Source organism: Triticum urartu, chromosome 4A (assembly GCF_056163025.1).
Source record: "Triticum urartu cultivar PI428250 chromosome 4A, HENAU_Tu73, whole genome shotgun sequence".
Taxonomy (NCBI): domain Eukaryota; kingdom Viridiplantae; phylum Streptophyta; class Magnoliopsida; order Poales; family Poaceae; genus Triticum; species Triticum urartu.
Genome location: NC_141876.1, coordinates 194,770,721 through 194,779,347, shown reverse-complemented (window position 1 = coordinate 194,779,347; position 8,627 = coordinate 194,770,721).

The following is an 8,627-nucleotide window of genomic DNA, read 5'->3' as shown; positions in this document are numbered from 1 at the left end:
ATGACACGTATTTGTATTGTTGCCATTAAGGATAAAAAGATGGGGTTTGTTCATATGGATTGGATCTATCCCTCTACATCATGTCATCTTGCTTAAGGGTTACTCTATTCTTGTTAACTTAATACACTAGATGCATGCTAGATAGCGGTCGATGTGTGGAGTAATAATAGTAGATGCAAGCAGGAGTCGGTCTACTTGTCATAGACATGATGCCTATATTCATGATCATTGCCTTACATATCGTCATAACTATGGGTTTTTCTATCAATTGCTCAACAGTAATTTGTTTATCCACCGTATGCTTTCTTTCAAGAGAGAAGCCTCTAGTGAAAACTATGGCCCCGGGTCTATTTCTATCATATTATTCTCAGATCTATAAAACCAAAAACACAAAAATACCTTGCTGCAATTTATTTACCTTTATCTTATTCTACACTTTTACTTATCTTTTATATCTATCACTATCATATCTCATCTTTGCAAGTAACCATGAAGGGATTGACAACCCCTTTATCGCGTTGGTTGCAAGTATTTGTTTGTTTGTGCAGGTGCTATCATTGGAGACTTGTATGTTCCTCTTACTGGATTGATACTTTGGTTCTTAACTGAGGAAATACTTATCTCAACTTTGCTGCATCACCCTTTCCTCTTCAAGGGAAAAACCAACTCAAGCTCAAGAAGTAGCAAGAAGAATTTCTAGTGCCGGTGCCGCGGAGGATCAACATCAAGCCTACCAAGTACCTATTATAGATTCTCATCTCTTGCATTTGCACTATTTCCATTTTCTCTCGTTTTCATCTCCCCCAGTTCTAAAACGTTTTCAGAAAAACACAAAAATATTTGCCTTTTTATTCTCCTTCTTTCCGTTCGCTTTTTCGTTTGCTTTTTGTTTGCTTGTGTGCTAAATTGCTTTCTTTTCTATCATGGCCAGTCCTTCTCTCGTGGCATGTACCATAAAGTGAGGTTCTTAATTTTAAACAAAGGGGAGGAGATAATTGAAAAGATGCTTGGTATAGAATTTGCGATGCTCGGAATAGATCTACTCGTAAGCAATCTACCACCATTCTTCTGCAAAAAAAATTATGTGGGTATTACCACTTGGTATAGATTTGTGCTAGACACTATTACTGGGGGTGATTTCTTGGGTAGTCACCCTATGGATGCTTTCAATGCTATGGGAAATTTAGTGGGTTCTCCACCAATTATGTTTAATGAAACGTCATTAACCTTGGAACACGTGATGCAAAGGCTAGATATTGTTGAGAATAAAATTCCTACTATAAATCATATTGAAAATTTCGATAAAAAGATTCACATTCATATTACTCAATTTGGATCAAAATTAGGAATTACCCTAAAATCTTTAAAGGAGAAGGAGCCTATAATTGATGACAGGGTAGAACAAAGTCAAGGTAAACCGATAAGTTAGAGGAAATTATTACCAATTTGGGTTCCACTTTTGCTGTTGTCAAGACTACTACAAAATTTCCTCCTAATAAAACTACTAAGTTTATTTATGTTCCTAAAAATAAGGGTGGATCATCTAGTAAAGGAAATGCGGATCTTAAGATGATAAGTATTTGCCCTAGTTTTATCAATATGATTAAGAAACCTACTCTTACCAATGAATTTTTTGATTTTCTACCTAGGTGTGTGAGCATTAACAAACCTAATGAAATCCCTAGGAAGTATGGGTGTGCAATTGAGGAATTGCAAACCAAAGATGATAATACCTAGATCTATGCAATATGTCTAGCTAGGGGCGTAAAACAATAGTGCTTGTTGGGAGGCAACCCAGTTTTATTTTATTTTATGTTTTTGCTTTTTTGCTTCCTTTTTAGTTAAATATGCAATTACACTTCTTTTATGATTGTGTTTTGGTGTTTAAATTAGTGTTTGTTCCAAGTAAGACCTTTGGGATGATTTGTAAGATTGTTGATTTGATGCTATAAAAAATAGAAACTTTTGCGCTCAGTTCTAGAATTTTTTAAATTCACAGAAACATGTTATTGCTCTGAATTTTCTACACAAGATTGATATACAAATTTCCCACATTGTCCTAAATATTTATAATTTTTGGAGTTACAGAAGTATGGTCAAAATTCATATAACTACAGACTATTCTGTTTTTGGCAGATTATGTTTTCATTGTAATGTTCGCTTATTTTAATGAAATTATGGGTTGTATCGGGGGGTATGAACCATGGTGAAGTTATAGTAAAGTAGATATAATGCAAATATAAAATTTTAATGAGTTCACAATAGTACCTAAAGGTGGCGATTTGCTTTATTATAGTAACAGATCTCACGAGTTTTCTGTTGAGTTTTGTGTTGTGAAGTTTTCAAGTTTTGGGTAAAGTTTCGATGGACCAAGGAATAAAGGAGTGGAAAGAGGCTAAGCTTGGGGATTCCAAAGGCACTCGAAGGTAATATTCAAGGACAACCAAGCATCTAAGCTTGGGTATGCCCCGGATGGCATCCCCTCTTTTGTCTACAATCTATCGGTAAATCACTTGAGGCTATATTTTTATTCATCACATGATATGTGTTTTGCTTGGAGCGTCTTGTATTATATGAGTCTTTTCTTTTGTTTATTTTTAGTTTGCCACAATCATCCTTGATGGACACACCTTTTTAGAGGGACACACATTAGTCATGAATTTGTTAGAATACTCTATGTGCTTCACTTATATTTTTTGAGCTAGGTAGTTGCTCTAGTGCTTCGATTATATCTTTTTAGAGCACGGCGGTGGTTATATTTTAAAGAAATTGATGAACTCTCATGCTTCGCTTATATTATTTTGAGAGTCTTCCAAATAGTATGGCAATTTTATCGTGTTATGAATTTAGTCCTAATATGATGGGTATACCAGAGGGATATAATAAAAACTTTCATCAAGATCATTGAATATATGAGATGTTTGATTCCTTGCATTTGTTTTGAGATATAAAGATGGTGATATTAGAGTCATGCTGATGAGAAATTATGGTTTAGTACGAATATTTGTGTTAAGGTTTGACTCCCGAAGAATGCACGTATGGTCTCTCGTTATGCGATGATATTGGAGCATGATTTATTATTGATTGTCTTCCTTATGAGTGGAGGTCGGGGATGAGCGATGGTCTTTTCCTACCACTCTATCCCCCTAGGATCAGGCATAGTAGTACTTTTGTGATGCCCCCGATTCAATCGTACACTAATCATACACGCAAACGTGTAAGATCAAGATTAGGGACTCACGAGAAGACATCACAACACAACTCTAGACACAAATAAAAGTCATACAAGCTTCATATTACAAGCCATGGGCCTCGAGGGCTCGAATACATAAGCTTGATCATAAACGAGTCAGCGGAAGCAACAATATCTAAGTACAGACGTAAGTTAAACAAGTTGCCATAAGATGGCTAGCACAAAAGTAGCAACGGTTGAAAATGCTAGGCCTCCTGCCCGGGAGCCTCATAACTACTCCTGGTCGTCGGTGGTGTGCATGTAGCAGTAGGCACCGTCGGAGTGGTGGTAGTTGTCATCGGCAGCGTTTGGCTCCTGGGATCCGCCATCTGATCGCAGCAACCATGTATAGGGGGAAAAGAGGTAGCAAAGCAACCGTGAGTACTCATCCAAAGTACTCGAAAGACTTATATCACATCTACACTACATATGCATCGGTATCAATAAAGGGGGTGTATCTATGGACTAAACTACAAAATGCTAGAATAAGAGGGGCAGAAGCTAGTCCTATCGAAGACTACGCTTCTGGCAACCTCCATCTTGAAGTAGTAGAAAAGAGTAGTTGGTATAGTAACAACTGTCATCGTAGCAATAATCCTACGTGGCGATCCACTTCTCACGGCCCTGTGGAAGAGCGATCATCGGGTTGTATCTGGAACTTATCTGGGTGTGTTTTTATTAAGTATCCAATTGTAGTTGTAAGAGGTCGGAATACAACTCGAAGTGTCCTATTGCCATGGACACGACTATTCGAATAGTTCAACTTCCCTGCAGGGGTGCACCACATTGCCCAACAAGCTCGATCACTCTGGCTAGGCACACTTTCCTGTTTCATACCTAGCCTCAAAAGATCAACACGTCGCAGCCCTACCTAGGCTCAACAGAGAGGCCAACACACCTGTCTACATCCTAAGCGCTTAGGGGTCTTGGGCCCATCGCTCGTTGCACTCCTGCGGTTGTTGAGCAGACCTAGCCCCCTTATACAAGCGCAGGCGTTCTAATTGAACCTGGCATGCGTCGCTCAGTCACTGACATCTGGAGAGCTTCGGCTGATACTACGACGCCGGTTGCCCATAAACTTGTCCCGCATGGTAGTTAGAGCGTATAGGTCAACGACCAACTCAGATGAAATACCCAAACTCGTTAGGCATGTTATTATGAAATAACTGCGAACAACGACCAGGGACCAAGCCCACCTCTCTCCTAGGTGTCTCAACCTGCCCTGTCGCTCCGCCACAAAGATCCACTCAGAGGGCCGTCAGAAAACATGTCCTTTCAGCCCCCAGTCCGTGAATCACTCATAGGTACTCTATGAGCCAATCCAACTTTAGTCACAACATGTATCATGGATAGTAGTAATGTATTTATATTCCCGTGATCACCTCCCGAAGTGATCATGGCCTGATAGTCTATCATGGAAGAGGACAAGGATGTAGGGCCACTGATGGAATACTAGCATTCTATACCAAGCATCTAGGATTTCAGGTAAAGTATCAACAATAGTAGCAACAAGGACATGCTATGCAGCAGTATGGGATCAAATCGATGAAACTGTAATAGCTATAGTACGATAATGCAAGCAATAGAGAGAAGGATAGGCGGTATTGGGATGATCAAGAGGGATTTTCTTGCCTGGAAGCTCTGCCGAGAAGGAGGGGTCGTCGGGAGTGTAGTCGACGTCAAGAGCAGTGGCGCCAGTCTCGAAGTCTACAGAAGATAAGAGGGGGAAGAAACAATGAATACGCAAACAGATGCATGACGATGCGTGATATGGCAATAAGCGGTGCTAGAGGTGACCTAACACAGTACTAGGTGATACCGGCGAAGGGCGAAAACATTCGGGAAAGTATTCCCGGTGTTAGGCATTACCGGACAAATGAAACGGAGGAGGACGGTTCCCCTTTCACTATGCTAGGAACGTGTGACATAAAACGGAGTGCGTATTCAGAATCATCATGCTTTTCAAAGCAACTTTCATGTATAAAGTATTTTCATCTGAGTTTTAGATTATTTTCTATTAATTTTCAAAGTTTTAATCAATTTTGAAATTAATATAGTTCGAAAATTAAATGCTAAATGCTAAGTGTATCCTGCCCTGTGTACACAATGTACACATAGGCTGACTGGTGGGCCAGGGGGACCCAGTCGACCAGTCAAAATTTGATTGGTCAACAGGGGGTGGGCCCCCCTATCATTCTCTGTTTTGACTATTTAGTTTTAGTTTTAACTAATCTAGTGATTAGGCTAATTAAGCAGGTTAATTAAGTTAATTAATTATCTATTTAACTAATTAATTAATTATTTTTATTTTTATTTTTTTTATTTCCATCTAGAAAAGGGGCGTGGGGCCCGGTTGTCGTAGACCCACAGGGGGGTTGCGGGTAGTGGGCGCGGGCATAGGCTAACGGAGCCCAGGGGGTGCCGCGCAGGTGGTAGATGGTGCGGGTGCCGGTGGCCAGGGACGGCGGCGTGCAGATGCCGGTGCCGGCGTGGCAGAGGTGGCACGCCCCGCGGCGGAGCACGGGGCGGGCCGGAGCAGGCGGCGCGGCTGTGGCGTGCAGCAGCAGACGTAGGCTGGGCGGCGGGGTAGAGAAGGCAGGCGGAGCACGCGCGGCTTGAAAGGTGCGGGGCACGACCGTCGTAGAGGGGAGTGAGTGGTGGACGGCGATGTGTGAGCGAGCAGGATAGGGGCGATGGGGCTGGTGTCGGGGATATACCCCGTGGTATGACATGGACGGACTTGGCGACTCACTAGTAACCCACCCTAACTTGGCGACTCACAAAGTGACCCGCCCGGATCTCTCCACTCACCGATGAACCAGATGCGCCTGGTGACTCATTGGTAACCCGGCAGGCGGGTCAGAGGAGCGACAAGACCCGGTGGCCCAACGGGCGGTTCATGGAAGGCCAGCTCGTATTATGGTGGGTTGGTTTATGAGAAAAGGCATAAGGAATATTCCCTTACAAAGGAAGCAAGACTAGGACTCCACTTGTAATAGAGTAATCCTAATTCTAGTAGGACTAGTCATGTAAGCCGCCCTTTCAACATATATAAGGAGGGGCAGGGCACCCCAAGAGGGACAGGTTTCACAAGTTAGGTTTAGATAGACAAGTCAATAGCTCTCGAGATAGAGCACCCTTGTAATTATGATCATCATCTTCAATATCAATGAAGCAGGACGTAGGCTTTTACCTCCACCGCGAGGGGCCGAACCTGGGTAAAATCCTCGCGTCTCTCATCCCACTCAACCCTCAAACTACCACATAGATGTGTTGGCCTCAGGACTAAGTCATTTTCACGAGGACATCTGTCGTGACAAATCCACGACAGTTGGCGTCCACCGTGGGGTCTGTGCACGGTGGTGTTGAGTTCTTGAAGGAAATCTTCAAGGAACGAGAAGCTCCTGATTGCCGGATGAATAAGAGTCGGCGCGAAGTTTAGGATTAAAGATCATCAAAAATTTAGGGTTGCGTCGTGTACGCCATCATGCGTGGCCCGACGATGCATTGAAAGTTACATGTACGAACGGTCCCATGCTCATCAACCGGTACTGTTGCTGTTACTCATTGGCGTGAAAATCAGAAGCAGCGGCGGCAGAGGCCATGCATCATACCAGGAAGTGCAGACAAGCGCATTATTTCCATCGCAGCAAGCATCAACCCTGACGTTTTCAAGTGCTAGAACATCACTAGAGGCTAAATTAATTTTTTCTTTGTCAAACCCTGATTGCTACAAGGAAGCTATGAGAAGGTTAATTCAAGAATTAATATGGAAGAAAAAGCTACTATGTAAGGACAAGGAAGATCCATCAGGAGCAAGCTATCACCGCTCATCTTACCGGCCTTGGTCAATATGGAGTCAGCTTTGTTCCTGAGCGGGCATCGACGGAAGTGGATGAGGCCATGGACTCAGCGACCGTTTTCGTATCTGAGCCACCATTGTTGGGCGCACCTCCGACTGTCGTTCGGCCGCGGCCCCCGCTGCTCCAGCACTTTCTGACCCGCCCGTCGGCTCAGCCGCAGTTCGTCGCCTCTGTCACCTCAGCGCGCCTCAAGCCGCCACTGCGCTTGTGCCAAGACTGTCGCCTCGCCTTCTGCTACGGGTTGTACTCTGCTGCGCCGAGCTGGTTTGATGCGGAGCATCTCACATTCATCCTCATCTACACTCCGACTACTCTTTAAGCCCCAAAAGGACATATGATGAGACCCTGAATATACGTTATTGGACACAAGGTGAACTCGCTCCTCTCCGAACCTTCACTTTCTACATGTGAGACATGGCTACTACCTCCAACGTGTGTGCTATGCATGATCAGGTACTTAGAGGAAAGCCACGGTGCCACCACATCCAACGGACGAGCTAGCGAGGACGCCAAGTACAAGGACCAAGAGAAGAAGCTGCCTGAAATCTTCAGCCTCCGGACGACCGGACAACGTCGGACGTCCGATGCCTGGACACTTAGCCAGTCAGAAGGGCCAGCCGACGGAAGCTACAACGGCTGGACGACCAGCAAGTACCGGACGTCCGACACACCCCAAGCCCCGGACGACCCAGCGCCACCGGACGACCGGTGCCACGGCGACAGAACGAAATCTACGGAAGTCCGAAGACCACCCGACGTCCGGGCCGTCCCGAGCCTCCGGACGTCCGACACCCACCGGACGTCCGACGCCTGTCTGTGCACAGAGATCGGGCCCGAGGCCCATGTATCCCCCACTTACCCCTCCATGTCCCTAACTATATATACTCCTCCACCTCCTCCTAGTTAGGGTTAGCAGAGTAGTAGCTCATTAGAGATAGAGCTTTGCTCATCCATTACGGATCTACTCCACGAGAGAGACCACGACCCCTCTTCGAAGAAGATCCATTGGATTCAAGACCCCCTTTTGGGTGGCCCCCATCAAGACCTCCTTTGGAGAAGAATCGGTTACCTTGTATCGTCCCTTGTTGATCGTGGATCATGTATGTTCCTTTGTGTTCATGGATCTAGTACATGTGTGATCATACTTGTTGGTTTGATTGTTCTTCTTGTGTTCCCCTTTGTGATTTCTCCTCGTGTTTCCCCTCGTGTTCATCGCGGGATCCGTTCCTTTTATAAAAGATCGGCCATTTAAGGTTCCACCCTACATCACGATTTCCGACGCCACCGTTTTAAGCCGCCCCGCGTGCCTCTGCATCCACACCCCCATCGCCTCACCTCAACCCGCCATTGTGGGGTGAGCCATAGTCCGCCTCGCTGTAAGCCACCGCTGCCGACACGCGCTGAGTCGCCACTGTTGTGACCCGCCGGACTCTACCTCGCCGAGGGCCCGTTCAAACCACTGCCAAGCCACCTCAGCCCCGTGCTGCTTCCAAGCTGAGGCCGGCCTTGAGCCGCGTCTCCGATTCGCTCCT